Source organism: Bufo gargarizans, chromosome 1 (genome assembly GCF_014858855.1).
Source record: "Bufo gargarizans isolate SCDJY-AF-19 chromosome 1, ASM1485885v1, whole genome shotgun sequence".
Lineage (NCBI taxonomy): Eukaryota > Metazoa > Chordata > Amphibia > Anura > Bufonidae > Bufo > Bufo gargarizans.
Window position 1 is genome coordinate 250,758,669 of NC_058080.1, and position 17,059 is coordinate 250,775,727.

Sequence of the window (17,059 nt, forward strand, 5' to 3'; positions counted from 1 at the left end):
ACATTGTTTGAAGAAGTGCCATGCCAGGGAACTCCTTGAAGCTGCCTTTGGGGTGCTCGGTCCCAGATGGCTGCGGTCAGTAGCAGGCGGAGTCTCTTGGCGGCGGGTGTTCTGCTTTTGCCCACTGCTCCCTCTTTTGCTACGCTGTTGGCTCGGTCTCACCACTGCCTCTTCCTCCGAACTGTGAAAGTCAGTGGCACGACCTTCATTCCATGTGGGGTCTAGGACCTCATCGTCCCCTGCATCGTCTTCCACCCAGTCTTGATCCCTGACCTCCTGTTCAGTCTGCACACTGCAGAAAGACGCAGCAGTTGGCACCTGTGTTTCGTCATCATCAGAGACATGCTGAGGTGGTATTCCCATGTCCTCATCATCAGGAAACATAAGTGGTTGTGCGTCAGTGCATTCTATGTCTTTCACCGATGGGGAAGGGCTAGGTGGATGCCCTTGGGAAACCCTGCCAGCGGAGTCTTCAAACAGCATAAGAGACTGCTGCATAACTTGAGGCTGAGACAGTTTCCCTGGTATGCATGGGGGTGATGTGACAGACTGATGGGGTTGGTTTTCAGGCGCCATCTGTGCGCTTTCTGCAGAAGACTGGGTGGGAGATAATGTGAACGTGCTGGATCCACTGTCGGCCACCCAATTGACTAATGCCTGTACCTGCTCAGGCCTTACCATCCTTAGAACGGCATTGGGCCCCACCATATATCGCTGTAAATTCTGGCGGCTACTGGGACCTGAGGTAGTTGGTACACTAGGACGTGTGGATGTGGCAGAACGGCCACGTCCTCTCCCAGCACCAGAGGGTCCACTAACACCACCACGACCATGTCCACGTCCGCGTCCCTTACTAGATGTTTTTCTCATTGTTATGGTTCACCACAACAACAAATATATTATTTGGCCCAATGTATTGTATTCAAATTCAGCAGGATATAAATTTGAGGCCTAGTATTTAGGCGCTGGGTGACCGGTATGGATTTAGTGACAGAATTAGACTTGGAAATGCACAGAAGCGTGTGTGTGTGAAGTTATTCTGAATGACCCAATGTGCACCTTGAATATTATATACCCTTTTAGGGATAGATTTCAAATAGCTCTGATATAGCAGAAACCACTAAATTATGAAATTGCTAAATTGGGAATTGTATTTCAACCCAGAACAAGAAATGTGCTTGAACGGACACTAAATAACTCGCCCAGCTACAGCACTAACGAGAGATTTAGCAGGATATAAATTTGAGGCCTAGTATTTAGGCGCTGGGTGACAGGTATGGGTTTAGTGACAGAATTAGACTTGGAAATACACAGTAGCGGGTGTGTGTGAAGTTATTCTGAATGACCCAATGTGCACCTTGAATATTATATACCCTTTTAGGGATAGATTTCAAATAGCTCTGATATAGCAGAAACCACTAAATTATGAAATTGCTAAATTGGGAATTGTATTTCAACCCAGAACAAGAAATGTGCTTGAACGGACACTAAATAACTCGCCCAGCTACAGCACTAACGAGAGATTTAGCAGGATATAAATTTGAGGCCTAGTATTTAGGCGCTGGGTGACAGGTATGGGTTTAGTGACAGAATTAGACTTGGAAATACACAGTAGCGGGTGTGTGTGAAGTTATTCTGAATGACCCAATGTGCACCTTGAATATTATATACCCTTTTAGGGATAGATTTCAAATAGCTCTGATATAGCAGAAACCACTAAATTATGAAATTGCTAAATTGGGAATTGTATTTCAACCCAGAACAAGAAATGTGCTTGAACGGACACTAAATAACTCGCCCAGCTACAGCACTAACGAGAGATTTAGCAGGATATAAATTTGAGGCCTAGTATTTAGGCGCTGGGTGACAGGTATGGGTTTAGTGACAGAATTAGACTTGGAAATACACAGTAGCGGGTGTGTGTGAAGTTATTCTGAATGACCCAATGTGCACCTTGAATATTATATACCCTTTTAGGGATAGATTTCAAATAGCTCTGATATAGCAGAAACCACTAAATTATGAAATTGCTAAATTGGGAATTGTATTTCAACCCAGAACAAGAAATGTGCTTGAACGGACACTAAATAACTCGCCCAGCTACAGCACTAACGAGAGATTTAGCAGGATATAAATTTGAGGCCTAGTATTTAGGCGCTGGGTGACAGGTATGGGTTTAGTGACAGAATTAGACTTGGAAATACACAGTAGCGAGTGTGTGTGAAGTTATTCTGAATGACCCAATGTGCACCTTGAATATTATATACCCTTTTAGGGATAGATTTCAAATAGCTCTGATATAGCAGAAACCACTAAATTATGAAATTGCTAAATTGGGAATTGTATTTCAACCCAGAACAAGAAATGTGCTTGAACGGACACTAAATAACTCGCCCAGCTACAGCACTAAGGACAGATTTAGCTGGATATAAATTTGAGGCCTAGTATTTAGGCGCTGGGTGACAGGTATGGGTTTAGTGACAGAATTAGACTTGGAAATGCACAGTAGCGGGTGTGTGAAGTTATTCTGAATGACCCTATGTGCACCTTGAATATTATATACCCTTTTAGGGATAGATTTCAAATAGCTCTGATACAGCAGAAACCACTAAATTTTTAAATTGCTAAATTGGGAATTGTATTTCAACCCAGAACAAAAAATGTGCTTTGACGGACACTAAATAACTTTCCCAGCCACAACAGGACAGCGGTAACGAGAGATTTAGCGGGATATAAATTTGAGGCCTAGTATTTAGGCGCTGGGTGACCGGTATGGATTTAGTGACAGAATTAGACTGGGATATGGCCAAAAAATAACCACACTATTGCTGGTTAAATGCACTTGGTGATGGGCGCAGCTTGCCCCTGATGTAGTATATGGCCAAAAAATGAACAGACTATTGCTGGTTAAATGCACTTGGTGTCACAGCTTGACCAACCACACTACTGAGGGTTAAATGCACTTGGTGACGGGCGCAGCTTGCCCCTGATTTAGTATATGGCCAAAAAATGAACAGACTATTGCTGGTTAAATGCACTTGGTGTGATAGCTTGACCAACCACACTACTGAGGGTTAAATGCACTTGGTGTGACAGCTTCACCCTGATGTAGGCTTTAGCCAAAAAACAACCACACCATTGAGGGCTAAATGCACTTGGTCGCAGCTTGTGCTGGCGCACCACAAGACACAAAATGGCCGCCGATCACCCCAGAAAAATGTGACTGACAAACGGTCTGGGGAGCCTAAAAACAGTGAGCAATTGAGGATCAGCAGCTCAATGATCCACAGCTGCAGATCGATCAGTTAATCAAGTCCTTTGGAGGAGTTAATCTGCCTAATCTCGCCCTACTGTCGCAGCCGCAACCTCTCCCTACGCTAATCAGAGCAGAGTGACGGGCGGCGCTATGTGACTCCAGCTTAAATAGAGGCTGGGTCACATGGTGCTCTGGCCAATCACAGCCATGCCAATAGTAGGCATGGCTGTGATGGCCTCTTGGGGCAAGTAGTATGACGCTTGTTGATTGGCTGCTTTGCAGCCTTTCAAAAAGCGCCAAGAAAGCGTCACAAAAGCGCGAAGAAAGCGACGAACACCGAACCCGAACCCGGACTTTTACGAAAATGTCCGGGTTCGGGTCCGTGTCACGGACACCCCAAAATTCGGTACGAACCCGAACTATACAGTTCGAGTTCGCTCATCCCTAGCGTGCAGGTAACTGACTGCTATTATATTACAGTAAAAAAAAAAAATATTATATTTTTTTAAATGCAAGCTACTGTGACATCAGATATAAGTGGTGGCACTGGGCAAGTGTTCACAGTATATGCTGTGAGCCTGACACACATGCTGGCAACAGGGCCGTTTGAAGGAATTTGGGGGCCCCAAGCAAAATAGACATGGAGGCCCCCCCCCTCCACGCCCTCCCCACCTTACGCACGCAAAGCCTACAGGAACCACAGTATAGTCATACAGTTTAAGTTCACCCACACTTTATATAAATAAAAAAGGAGGTTTACAGTGAAAATACTGTGGATGGCACTGTTTAGGGGGGATCTGTGGATGGCACTGTTTAGGGGGGAGATCTGTGGATGGCACTGTTTAGGGGAGGTCTGTGGATGGCACTGTAGGGGGATCTGTGGATGGCACTGTTTAGGGGAGGGGAGATCTGTGGATGGCACTGTTTAGGGGAGGGGGGATCTGTGGATGGCACTGTTTAGGGGGGATCTGTGGATGGCACTGTTTAGGGGGGATCTGTGGATGGCACTGTTTAGGGGGGATCTGTGGATGGCACTGTTTAGGGGGGATCTGTGGATGGCACTGTTTAGGGGGGATCTGTGGATGGCACTGTTTAGGGGGATCTGTGGATGGCACTGTTTAGGGGGGAGATCTGTGGGTGGCACTGTTTAGGGGAGGGGGGATCTGTGGATGGCACTGTTTAGGGGAGGGGGATCTGTGGATGGCACTGTAGGGGGATCTGTGGATGGCACTGTTTAGGGGGGATCTGTGGATGGCACTGTTTAGGGGGAGATCTGTGGGTGGCACTGTTTAGGGGGGAGATCTGTGGATGGCACTGTTTAGGGGAGGGGGGATCTGTGGATGACACTGTTTAGGGGAGGGGGGATCTGTGGATGGCACTGTAGGGGGGATCTGTGGATGGCACTGTTTAGGGGGGATCTGTGGATGGCACTGTTTAGGGGGGATCTGTGGATGGCACTGTTTAGGGGGATCTGTGGATGGCACTGTTTAGGGGGGAGATCTGTGGGTGGCACTGTTTAGGGGAGGGGGGATCTGTGGATGGCACTGTTTAGGGGAGGGGGATCTGTGGATGGCACTGTAGGGGGATCTGTGGATGGCACTGTTTAGGGGGGATCTGTGGATGGCACTGTTTAGGGGGAGATCTGTGGGTGGCACTGTTTAGGGGGGAGATCTGTGGATGGCACTGTTTAGGGGAGGGGGGATCTGTGGATGACACTGTTTAGGGGAGGGGGGATCTGTGGATGGCACTGTAGGGGGATCTGTGGATGGCACTGTTTAGGGGAGGGGGGATCTGTGGATGGCACTGTAGGGGGGTCTGTGGATGGCACTGTTTAGGGGAGGGGGGATCTGTGGATGGCACTGTAGGGGGATCTGTGGATGGCACTGCCATTCACAGATCCCCCTACAGTGCCATCCACAGATCCCCCTCCCCGACGCTCACAGCAGTATATTTTAAACCAATCAGTAACTACTTTAACTTTATTCATTGCTCATTGCTGAGCTCTTAACTTGGATTATTTGGATATCTCTTACTTTGTCTTCGCTCCGGTAACTAACAGCAGGCAGTGCAGGCGGCGCTCACTCACTGACGTCACGCGCCTGCGCCGCCTAGTGGGAGGAGCAGGCGCCTGACGTCAGTGACAGTGAGTGAGCGCCGCCCCCCGCTGCCTGCTGTTAGTTACCGGAGCGAAGACAAAGTAAGAGATATCCAAATAATCCAAGTTAAGAGCTCAGCAATGAGCAATGAATAAAGTTAAAGTAGTTACTGATTGGTTTAAAATATACTGCTGTGAGCGGCGTGGCCCTGTATATTCTAACCCCCAGGCAAGCGTCCCCGTCACCATGGGAACGCCTGGGGGTTAGACTATACCATTGGATTTGAGTTTTTGCGATCTCACTGAGCTCGTAAAACTCAGATCCGATGGTATATTCTAACCCCCAGGCAAGGGGTTAGAATATACCATCAAATCTTCTGAGTTACTCTGTTTGGCCCCGTCCAGCTCGGGGCCCCAACCAGCTCGGGGCCCCAAGCAATTGCTTGTTTTGCCTGTCCCTTAGCGACGGGCCTGGCTGGCAAGCAACTGCAATTAGATTACACACGGAAAAAAAATAAAAAAAAGCAGACTGATGTTCTAGCCCTAAAAAGGGCTTTTTGGGGTGCTGTCCTTACAGCAGAGATCAGATGAGTCTTTCAGGACTGTAGTGGACACTGAATACACTAGCCTAGCTATCGATTTCCCTATTAAATCAGCAGCAGCAGCACTGTCCCTCCTCTCACTATAGAATGCAGCTTCCAAATGAATCTAAAATGGATGCTGTCCAGGAGGTGGGAGGGTCTGGGAGGGAGGGTCTGCTACTGATTGGCTGGAATGTGTCTGCTGACTGTGAGGTACAGGGTCAAAGTTTATTCAATGATGATGAATAGGGGGCGGACCGAACATCGCATATGTTCGCCCGCGGTGGCGAACGCGAACAAGCTATGTTTGCTGGGAACTGTTCGCCGGCGAATAGTTCGGGACATCTCTAATGGCAGCACACCATGTTTGCATGTGTAATGGTGTGCTGCCATACTTTTTTTGCCACTGAAATCCTCTTCCACTCCTCCATGATGACATCACAGTTCTGGATGTTAGAGACCTTGCGCTCCTCCATCTTCCGTTTGAAAATGTTCAATAGGGTTTAGGTCTGGAGCTCATGCTTGGCCAGTCCAGCACCTTTACCATCAGTTTCTTAAGCAAGGCAGTGGTTGTCTTGGAGGTGTGTTTGGGGTCGTTATCATATTGGAATACTGCCCTTATGGCCCAGTTTCCTAAGGAGGGGGTCATATTCTGCTTCAGTATGTCACAGTACATATTGCCATTCATGGTTCCCTCAATGAACGATAGTTCAGCATTGAATCGCCAAACCATGACACTCACCATGCTTGACTGTAGGCAATACACACTTGTTTTGTACTCCTAACCTGGTTGCTGTCACACACGAATGACACCATCTGAAACAAATAAGTTTATCTTGGTTTCATCAGACCACAGGGCATGGTTTCAGTAATCCACGTCCTTAGGCCTCATGCACACGACCGTTTTTTTTCACGGTCCGCAAAACGGGGTTCCGTTGGTCCGTGATCCGTGACCGTTTTTCCGTCCGTGGGTCTTCCTTGATTTTTGGAGGATCCACGGACATGAAAAAAAAGTCATTTTGGTGTAAGCCTGGCCGTGCGGAGCCAAACGGATCCGTCCTGAATTACAATGCAAGTCAATGGGGACGGATCCGTTTGATGTTGACACAATATGGTGCCATTTCAAACGGATCCGTCCCCATTGACTTTCAATGTAAAGTCTGGAGTTCTGTTATACCATCGGATTGGAGTTTTCTCCAATCCGATGGTATATTTTAACTTGTAGCGTCCCCATCACCATGGGAACACCTCTATGTTAGAATATACTGTCGGATATGAGCTACATCGTGAAACTCATTTCCGACAGTATATTCTAACACAGAGGCGTTCCCATGGTGATGGAGACGCTTCAGGTTAGAATATACAAAAAAACTGTGTACATGACTGCCCCCTGCTGCCTGGCAGGTGCTGCCAGGCAGCAGGGGGCAGACCCCCCCCCCCCTGTTTTTAACTCATTGGTGGCCAGTGGGCCCCCCCTCCCCTGTTGTTAACTCGTTGGTGGCCAGTGTGCGCACCCCCCTCCCTCCCTCTATTGTTTTAATACATTGGGGCCAGTGTGCGCGCGCCCCCCAACCCCCCCTCTATTATTTTAATACATTGGGGCCAGTGTGCGCGCGCCCCCCCAACCCCCCCTCCCTCCCTCTCTCTATTGTTTTAATACATTGGGGCCAGTGTGCGCGCGCCCCCCCAACCCCCCCTCCCTCCCTCTCTCTATTGTTTTAATACATTGGGGCCAGTGTGCGCACCCCCCAAACCCCCCCTCCCTCCCCCCATTGTAATCATCATCGGTGGCAGCGGAGTAGAAGATTTTCATACTTACCTGGCTGCTGGCTGCTGCGATGTCTGCGTCCGGCCGGGAGCTCCTCCTACTGGTAAGTGACAGCAATGCGCCGCACAGACCTGTCACTTACCAGTAGGAGGAGCTCCCGGCCGGACGCAGACATCGCAGCAGCAAGAAGCAGGTAAGTATGAAAATCTTCTACTCCGCTGCCACCGATGATGATTACAATAGAGGGAGGGAGGGGGGGGGGGGTTGGGGGGGTGCGCACACTGGCCCCAATGTATTAAAACAATAGAGGGAGGGAGGGGGGGTTGGGGGGGCGCGCGCACACTGGCCCCAATGTATTAAAACAATAGAGGGAGGGAGGGGGGGTTGGGGGGGGGGCGCGCACACTGGCCCCAATGTATTAAAACAATAGAGGGAGGGAGGGAGGGGGGTGCGCACACTGGCCACCAACGAGTTAACAACAGGGGAGGGGGGGGGGGGCGCACAATGATATTCAAACTGGGGAGGGGGGGGGGGGGGGGTCTGCCCCCTGCTGCCTGGCAGCCCTTATCTCTTACAGGGGGATATGATGGGGTTAATTGTACTATCATATCCCCCTGTAAGAGATCGGGTGCTGCCAGGCAGCAGGGGGCAGTCTTGTACAAAGTTTGCAGTGTATTCTAACTAGAAGCGTCCCCATCACCATGGGAACGCTTCTGTGTTAGAATATACTGTCGGAAATGAGTTTTCACGAAGTGAAAACTTAGATCAGAAAAAGCTTTTATGCAGACGGATCTTCGGATCCGTCTGTATGAAAGCAACCTACGGCCACGGATCACGGACACGGATGCCAATCTTGTGTGCATCCGTGTTCTTTCACGGACCCATTGACTTGAATGGGCCCGTGAACCGTTGGCCGTGAAAAAAATAGGACAGGTCATATTTTTTTCACGGCCAGGAAACACGGCTCACGGATGCGGCTGCCAAACGGTGCATTTTCCGATTTTTCCACGGACCCATTGAAAGTCAATGGGTCCGTGAAAAAAAACGGAAAACGGCACAACGGCCACGGATGCACACAACGGTCGTGTGCATGAGGCCTTAGTCTGCTTGTCTTCAGCAAATGGTTTGCGGGTTTCGTGTGCATCCTCTTTAGAAGAGTCTTCATTCTGGGACGACCAATGTAGTGCAGTATGCGGTGTATGGATCAAATGGATGAGGTAAGTATGATTTGATTTACTTATTAATTATTACAGACTTAAATATTAAAGTCTGAATTTTCCACAACTGTGCTCAACACTAATATATATATATATATATATATATATATATATATATATATATATGTATATACAGTACAGACCAAAAGTTTGGACACACCTTCTCATTCAAAGAGTTTTCTTTATTTTCATGACTATGAAAATTGTAGATTCCCACTGAAGGCATCAAAACTATGAATTAGCACATGTGGAATTATATACATAACAAAAAAGTGTGAAACAACTGAAAATATGTCATATTCTAGGTTCTTCAAAGTAGCCACCTTTTGCTTTGATTACTGCTTTGCACACTCTTGGCATTCTCTTGATGAGCTTCAAGAGGTAGTCACCTGAAATGGTCTTCCAACAGTCTTGAAGGAGTTCCCAGAGATGCTTAGCACTTGTTGGCCCTTTTGCCTTCACTCTGCGGTCCAGCTCACCCCAAACCATCTCGATTGGGTTCAGGTCCGGTGACTGTGGAGGCCAGGTCATCTGGCGCAGTACCCCATCACTCTCCTTCATGGTCAAATAGCCCTTACACAGCCTGGAGGTGTGTTTGGGGTCATTATCCTGTTGACAAATAAATGATGGTCCAACTAAACGCAAACCGGATGGAATAGCATGCCGCTGCAAGATGCTGTGGTAGCCATGCTGGTTCAGTATGCCTTCAATTTTGAATAAATCCCCAACAGTGTCACCAGCAAAGCACCCCCACACCATCACACCTCCTCCTCCATGCTTCACGGTGGGAACCAGGCATGTAGAGTCCTTCCGTTCACCTTTTCTGCATCGCACAAAGACACGGTGGTTGGAACCAAAGATCTCAAATTTGGACTCATCAGACCAAAGCACAGATTTCCACTGGTCTAATGTCCATTCCTTGTGTTCTTTAGCCCAAACAAGTCTCTTCTGCTTGTTGCCTGTCCTTAGCAGTGGTTTCCTAGCAGATATTCTACCATGAAGGCCTGATTCACACAGTCTCCTCTTAACAGTTGTTCTAGAGATGTGTCTGCCTCTAGAACTCTGTGTGTCATTGACCTGGTCTCTAATCAGAGCTGCTGTTAACCTGCGATTTCTGAGGCTGGTGACTCGGATGAACTTATCCTCCGCAGCAGAGGTGACTCTTGGTCTTCCTTTCCTGGGGCGTTCCACATGTGAGCCAGTTTCTTTGTAGCGCTTGATGGTTTTTGTGACTGCACTTGGGGACACTTTCAAAGTTTTCCCAATTTTTCGGACTGACTGACCTTCATTTCTTAAAGTAATGATGGCCACTCGTTTTTCTTTACTTAGCTGCTTTTTTCTTGCCATAATACAAATTCTAACAGTCTATTCAGTAGGACTATCAGTTGTGTATCCACCTGACTTCTCCACAATGCAACTTATGATCCCAACCCCATTTATAAGGCAAGAAATCCCACTTGACAGGGCACACCTGTGAAGTGAAAACCATTTCAGGTGACTACCTCTTGAAGGTAGACTACCTCAACAATTTTCATAGTAAATAAAGAAAACTCTTTGAATGAGGTGTGTCCAAACTTTTGGTCTGTACTGTATATATATATATATATATATATAATTGATCTTTCACTGTCTCTGACTCCCTAAGATCACTTTCCTGGCAAACACTGTAAATCAAACCGCACTCATTCACAGCCCAGCACAGAATGTCATTCTGCTCGTTCTGCTAGGGCACCTCCCTCCTTGCTGCAGCACTGATTGGTAGAGATAGCCTTGTGGTCTGCCCATTCGCGCTTCACCGAACGGGCGAACATATGACAATGTCCGCCGGCAGCATATTCTTTTACAATGTGAAGAACTTTGACCCATGACACATCCATCAGGTGTTAAAGGACAGCCAATTGTGACGTTTCAGCACATGGACATACCCCCTACCTTATAAATAAACCCAATTTGGCCGCCATTTTATATTCAGTCCTTTTCCAGTGTAGGGAGAGGTTACTGTGTGGAGCAGGAACAGACTGTTAAGGACACCAAACGCTAGGGCCACAAAAGTCATTTTAAGGATTGGTATAGGTGTGCTATCAATAGGTGTGACTTACAGAGGAGTGTGATATACTTATAATATACTTTCTAACATAGAAATTATGTTATAGTGCATTTGTATTGTGCAGCAGTTGTGTGTGTTTCTCCTGCAATACTGCAGCTATACAGAGGGGCAAACGCTCTTAGAACAAATAATTTCAACTGGTGTGATATACCAGATGCACCCCTCCTAAAAAAGTGATTGAGGCAGGGATGTTATATACCAATAATATACTTTCTATATAGTGCATTTGGGTAGTGCATCATTTGTTTACGTTTTTTCTGCGTTACCGCAGCTACACAGAGTGACAAATGCTATTGGAACAAATAATTTGCACTAGTGTGATATAGCAGTTTCCCCCAAAAAAGTGATTGAAGCAGGGGTGTTATATACCAATAATATACTTTCTATATAGTGCATTTGGGTAGTGCAGCATTTGTTTGCGATTTTGCTGCATTACCGCAGCTACACAGAGTGACAAACGCTATTATAACAAATAATATCTACTGGTGTGATATACCAGTTGCCCCCCCAAAAAACTGATTGAGGCAGGTGTGTGATATACCTTCTTCCACAAATACTGCTCTTCTATAGGGACTTTTGTCACAGGGTAATTTTGAAAATGACAGGCAAAGGAAGAGGCAGGCCATTCTGCAGGGGGTGGTAGAGTTCGGGCATGTGCACCAGGCCGGAGCCTAAGTGGGAAGTTGCACAATATGCGTGCGAAAGGATGCCCCAAAGTTAATTGAGTATCTCATTCAGCCTTCCGCTTCTGCACCCTCCTCATCCTCTCTATCTGCACCCTCTTCACTCTGTGCTGTGTGCACCCCCAAAGACACCACTACCATAACACCTCCGCTCGGGTGAGAGAAATGATTTCCCAATGAATTCCAAGACCTTACCGATGAGCAGCCATTCTTGGCATCGAATCAGGAAGAGGAGATATCAACGGTCGCCACCCAGCAATCTGACAACAGTACCCAGATCAGCTCAAGGAGGGTGGTCCCCGCTGTTGCCTCCTACTCTGAGATCTCTAATGTCAGTGGTGGTGAAGGTTGACGATGATGACGTGTCGATGGACATCACGTGGGTGCCCACAAGAGAGGAAGAGGAGGGGAGTTCAGAAGGGGAGACGAGGCAGCAGATAGGAAGGAGAAGGAGGAGAAGCAGGCAGAACTTGTGCACAGGAGGCAAAAAGCAGACTGCTAATTAGTGATGAGTGAGCATGCTCGGCCGAATACCTGTTCGGCTCCAGCATCGCTATGCTCAGCAGATCCAAGTGCTTGGCCGAATAATTTGGGTGCTCAAATACAATTTATTATAATGGAAGTCAATGGGAGAACCCCAGACACCCCCTGCTTGGAAGAGAAGAGGATGTCTGGTTCATAAAAAAAGATTCAAAATTGATGGAAACTCTATAAAAAAAAATAATAATTGCCAAGAGTATTAAGAGAATAGCTAGATGCATTTTAGACTCCTATCATGTATGACTTACAATAGACAACCACACAAAAGCTATATGCCAAAAGCCAGGTATGTACAAGTCATCCATCTATCCATGAGACAGATAACAACCAGCATACCTTGCAATAGCTGTCTCATGCACTATGAGATATTCCAAACCAGTTCTCATCTGACTGAGAACCAGTAAACCTCAAAGTTATTTTGCATCTGTTGGATGGCTTGGGTGGACCTGCACACCTAGAGCAAAATCATTAGGGCAACAAAAAGTTTTCCGATTGTCCTAACATAATATTCAATAACCTTTCTATACAGTTTTGTCATGTAAAAACTAATTTGCATAAACATGGGAATATGGGAAAGACATGCAAATGAGCAGAATCTGCCTTGTTTTTCAGCTGTCATAAGACTATGAAAACCAATAAATGGCGCTATAGAGTTATGAATAGCACCCTCTTTTGGTTTTACAGTCTTATGACGATACAAATTTTCTTGTCAGAAGACTATGAAACCAATAGAGGGCGCTGTTCATAAATCAATAGCACCCTCTATTGGTTTCATAGTCTTCTGACAAAAATATTAGACTATTCTTATGACAAGCTTATTAGTGTATCCTTTTGCATGGAAAATTTGAGATTAGAATATTCGCTATATATACTAGGATAAAATCTGACACTGGGAAAGCTGGATAGTAACTTGCGATCTACACGAGTTATTACCCAACTTTTCCAGTGTCAGATATTATCATTGACTTACTACATAATTATTACACGCTATATTGCTATATATTAGTTTTTTTTAATATTACTAATATTTTAAAAAAACGAATATATAGCAATATAGCGAATATTATGTAATAATTATGTAGTAAGTCAGTGAATACAACCAGAAAAAGAAATACCATACAATGGCCGCACATCAAAATAATAAGCAATTTATTGAAATATCAAAGTTAAAAACAACAACATATACATGGAGCAGACCCCAAGGATGGTATAATGAAAAGTACGACAATAGTTTTATCAATGTGCGATAATATCCCACAAGTAGGTCAATACACAATAATTATGCCATAAAATCCCTACAAAAATTGTATCCCTCAAGCCTACAGCGAGGACATAAACACGGTGGTAACACACATAGCATACAGAACCTATCCAGGGGGCATGCATTCAAGCCTAACGCGTATCGCTGGTTCCTGGACCAGCTTCCTCAGAGGTCCATGTACGTTGTGAACCCAGGGGTTCATCTTATATAGTCAGTATCTTTAATAATTTATTTAAATTACATAAATATAGATCAGATGTGGTCATACCTGTTAGCTGTTTGGAGCGCATCGTGGCGCTGGTGTCCGTTCCGGGGGCCATCTTGCGCATGCGCACCTGCGTCGTCAACACGCCGGCCTCGCTGGCGTTTGCGGGCGCGCATTGATCATGCACCGGGACAAACTCAGGTGACACCTGTCGGCTCCTTCACCCATTGTTTTATCTTTCTAACAGGTATGACCACATCTGATCTATATTTATGTAATTTAAATAAATTATTAAAGATACTGACTATATAAGATGAACCCCTGGGTTCACAACGTACATGGACCTCTGAGGAAGCTGGTCCAGGAACCAGCGATACGCGTTAGGCTTGAATGCATGCCCCCTGGATAGGTTCTGTATGCTATGTGTGTTACCACCGTGTTTATGTCCTCGCTGTAGGCTTGAGGGATACAATTTTTGTAGGGATTTTATGGCATAATTATTGTGTATTGACCTACTTGTGGGATATTATCGCACATTGATAAAACTATTGTTGTACTTTTCATTATACCATCCTTGGGGTCTGCTCCATGTATATGTTGTTGTTTTTAACTTTGATATTTCAATAAATTGCTTATTATTTTGATGTGCGGCCATTGTATGGTATTTCTTTTTCTGGTTGTATTCATGTTATATACATATACCAGGCCAGCACTCTGTTCAAATGATTTTTGGTGTGCCCCCCTTGTCCTAGTATTATAGTTATGTAGTTAGTCAGTGATAATATCTGACACTGGAAAAGCTGGGTAATAACTCAGTGTAGATCGCGAGTTATTACCCAGCTTTCCCAGTGTCAGATTTTATCATTGAGTTATTACCCAGCTGTCCCAGTAGATTGCAAGTTATTACCCAGCTTTCCCAGTGTCAGATATCATCCTAGTGTAGATCGTGAATATTCTAATCACAAATTTTCCATGCAAAAGGCTACGCTAATAACCTTGTCATAAGACTCAGTCTAATATTCTTGTCAGAAGACTATGAAACCAATAGAGGGTGCTATTGAGTTATGAACAGCGCCCTCTATTGGTTTCATAGTCTTCTGACAAGAATATTTGTCTTGTTCTAAGACTGTAAAACCAATAGAAGGCGCTATTCATAACTCAATAGCACCATCTATTGTTTTTTATTGTCTTATGACAGCTAAAAACAAGGCAGATTCTGCTCATTTGCATGTCTTTCCCATATGCCCATGTTTATGCAAATGAGTTTTAACATGACAAAACTGTATATAAAGGTTATTGAATATTATGTTAGGACAATCGGAAAACTTTTTGTCACCCTAATGATATTGATCTAGGTGTGCAGGTCCACCCAAGCCATCCAACAGATGCAAAATAATTTTGAGGTTTACTGGTTTTCAGTGAGATGAGAGCTGGTTTGGAATATTGCATAGTGCTCAAGGCTGCCCTCTGTCCCACAGATAGATTGATGGCTTGCACATACCTGACTTTTGGCATACAGCCTTTGTGTGGTTGTATGTTGTACATAATAAGAGTGTAAGATGCATCCACCTATCCTCTTAATGCTATTTCCAAACCATTTTGATAGGGTTTCTATCAATTTCTAACCTTTCTTTTATGAACCAGACACCCTCTTCTCTTCTGAACAGAGGGTACCTGATGGTCTCCCATTGACTTCCATTATAATCGGGTGCTTGGCTGAGAACACAAATATAGCAATATGTTCGGGCCAAACACCCAAATACTTTGGTGCTCGCTCATCACTACTACTAATGTATTTGGAACGAGCCATACACCACGCACGGTCATATCTGGCACTCCCAGGGTGCCGACACATGGCTCTGCAGTGTGGGCTTTTTTTAACGTGTCCGCTGCTGACAATAGTGTTGCCATCTTCAGCCTGTGCTGTCAACGTATAAGTCGCGGTAAGCCCAACACTCACCTAGGGATGACCACCTTAAGAAGGCACCTGGCCTCCCATCACCGATCCCAGTGGGAGCAACACCATCAGAACCCACAAATCAACACTCCCTGCGCTCCACGTCCTGCCGCTTCTTCTTCTCCTCTCTCCTATCATTTGTCCTCCACTCCACCTTCCATCGTGCCGTCATCGCGTTCATCTGGCAAAAGGCTTCCGTAGTCCAAATTTTTGAGTGTAAAAAGTTGATGACGTTGGATAACCCTCTTGCCCAATGGCTGACCGCTGGCTTGTTGGAACTGCTAGCCTGCCAACTACTGCCATATAAACTGGTGGACTCGGAGGCCTTTAGAAAATTTGTGGCCATTGGCACGCCACAATGGAAGGTCCCCGGAAGGAAATATTTCTCCCAGAAGGGCATCCTGGAGCTATATGCCCACGTTCAGCGGCAAGTGAATATATCTCTGGCACACAGTGTTGGTGCCAAGATACATCCAACCACAGACATGTGGTCTAGCATACACGGGCAGGGAAGGTACATAACTTTTACTGCCCACTGGGGAACCATCTGAAGTCTGTCAAGCATGTAACCCATGGCACCTGTGTGGATTTGGTGTTACCGCGACAGATTGCACATGTCTGATTTGCGACTGCCTGATGCGCTGGAATACCACCTTGTGTATGCCTGATAGGCTGCTTCAGCAGAAACTTGCAGTTAATGACTACCTGTACAAACTCTGCAGCAGGACAGGTTCTGAGGAGCTTGGTTTTTATTCACTGTGCCAGTGGCTGCTCATGCGCAACACATGCAGACTTCTGCAGCCATTTGATGAGATCACCAAACTGGTCAGTCCCAGCCAGGGCGTCATCAGTGACATCATACCTTATGCTTTCTTTCTTGAGCGTGCATTGCGTCTTGTTATTGATCAAGCCATCGAGGAGCAGGAAGATGAGGAAGTCGCAATGCTGGATGAATTCCCAGGAGGGGCTACTCCATCTGAGACAAGTCAACAGGAGTCTGAAGAGGAGTAAGAGGAGGATGGTGCCAGGGCGGAGGAGGAGCAAGAAGAGCATGCTTTCAACTTTTCAGGGATCCCTGGTGTTGTCTGTGGCTGGGGGTAGGAGAACAATGATGACATTATCCTGGATAATGAGCAGGAACGGAGGCCTTCATGCTCCAGTATTTGAAGAGGGACCCCCATATAAAAAGCATAAAGGGCAAGGACCAGTACTGGGTGGCAACGTACTTAGACCCCCGGTACAAACACAAAATGGCAGACATGTCACCAGCATCACAGAGGGCTGGCAGAATGCAGCACTTCCATGACTTGCTTCGAGAAATGCTGCATTCTGCTTTTGTGGGTGCTGGCAGAGGAATTTCCACTCACAGAGAAACAGTTGCGGGTACCA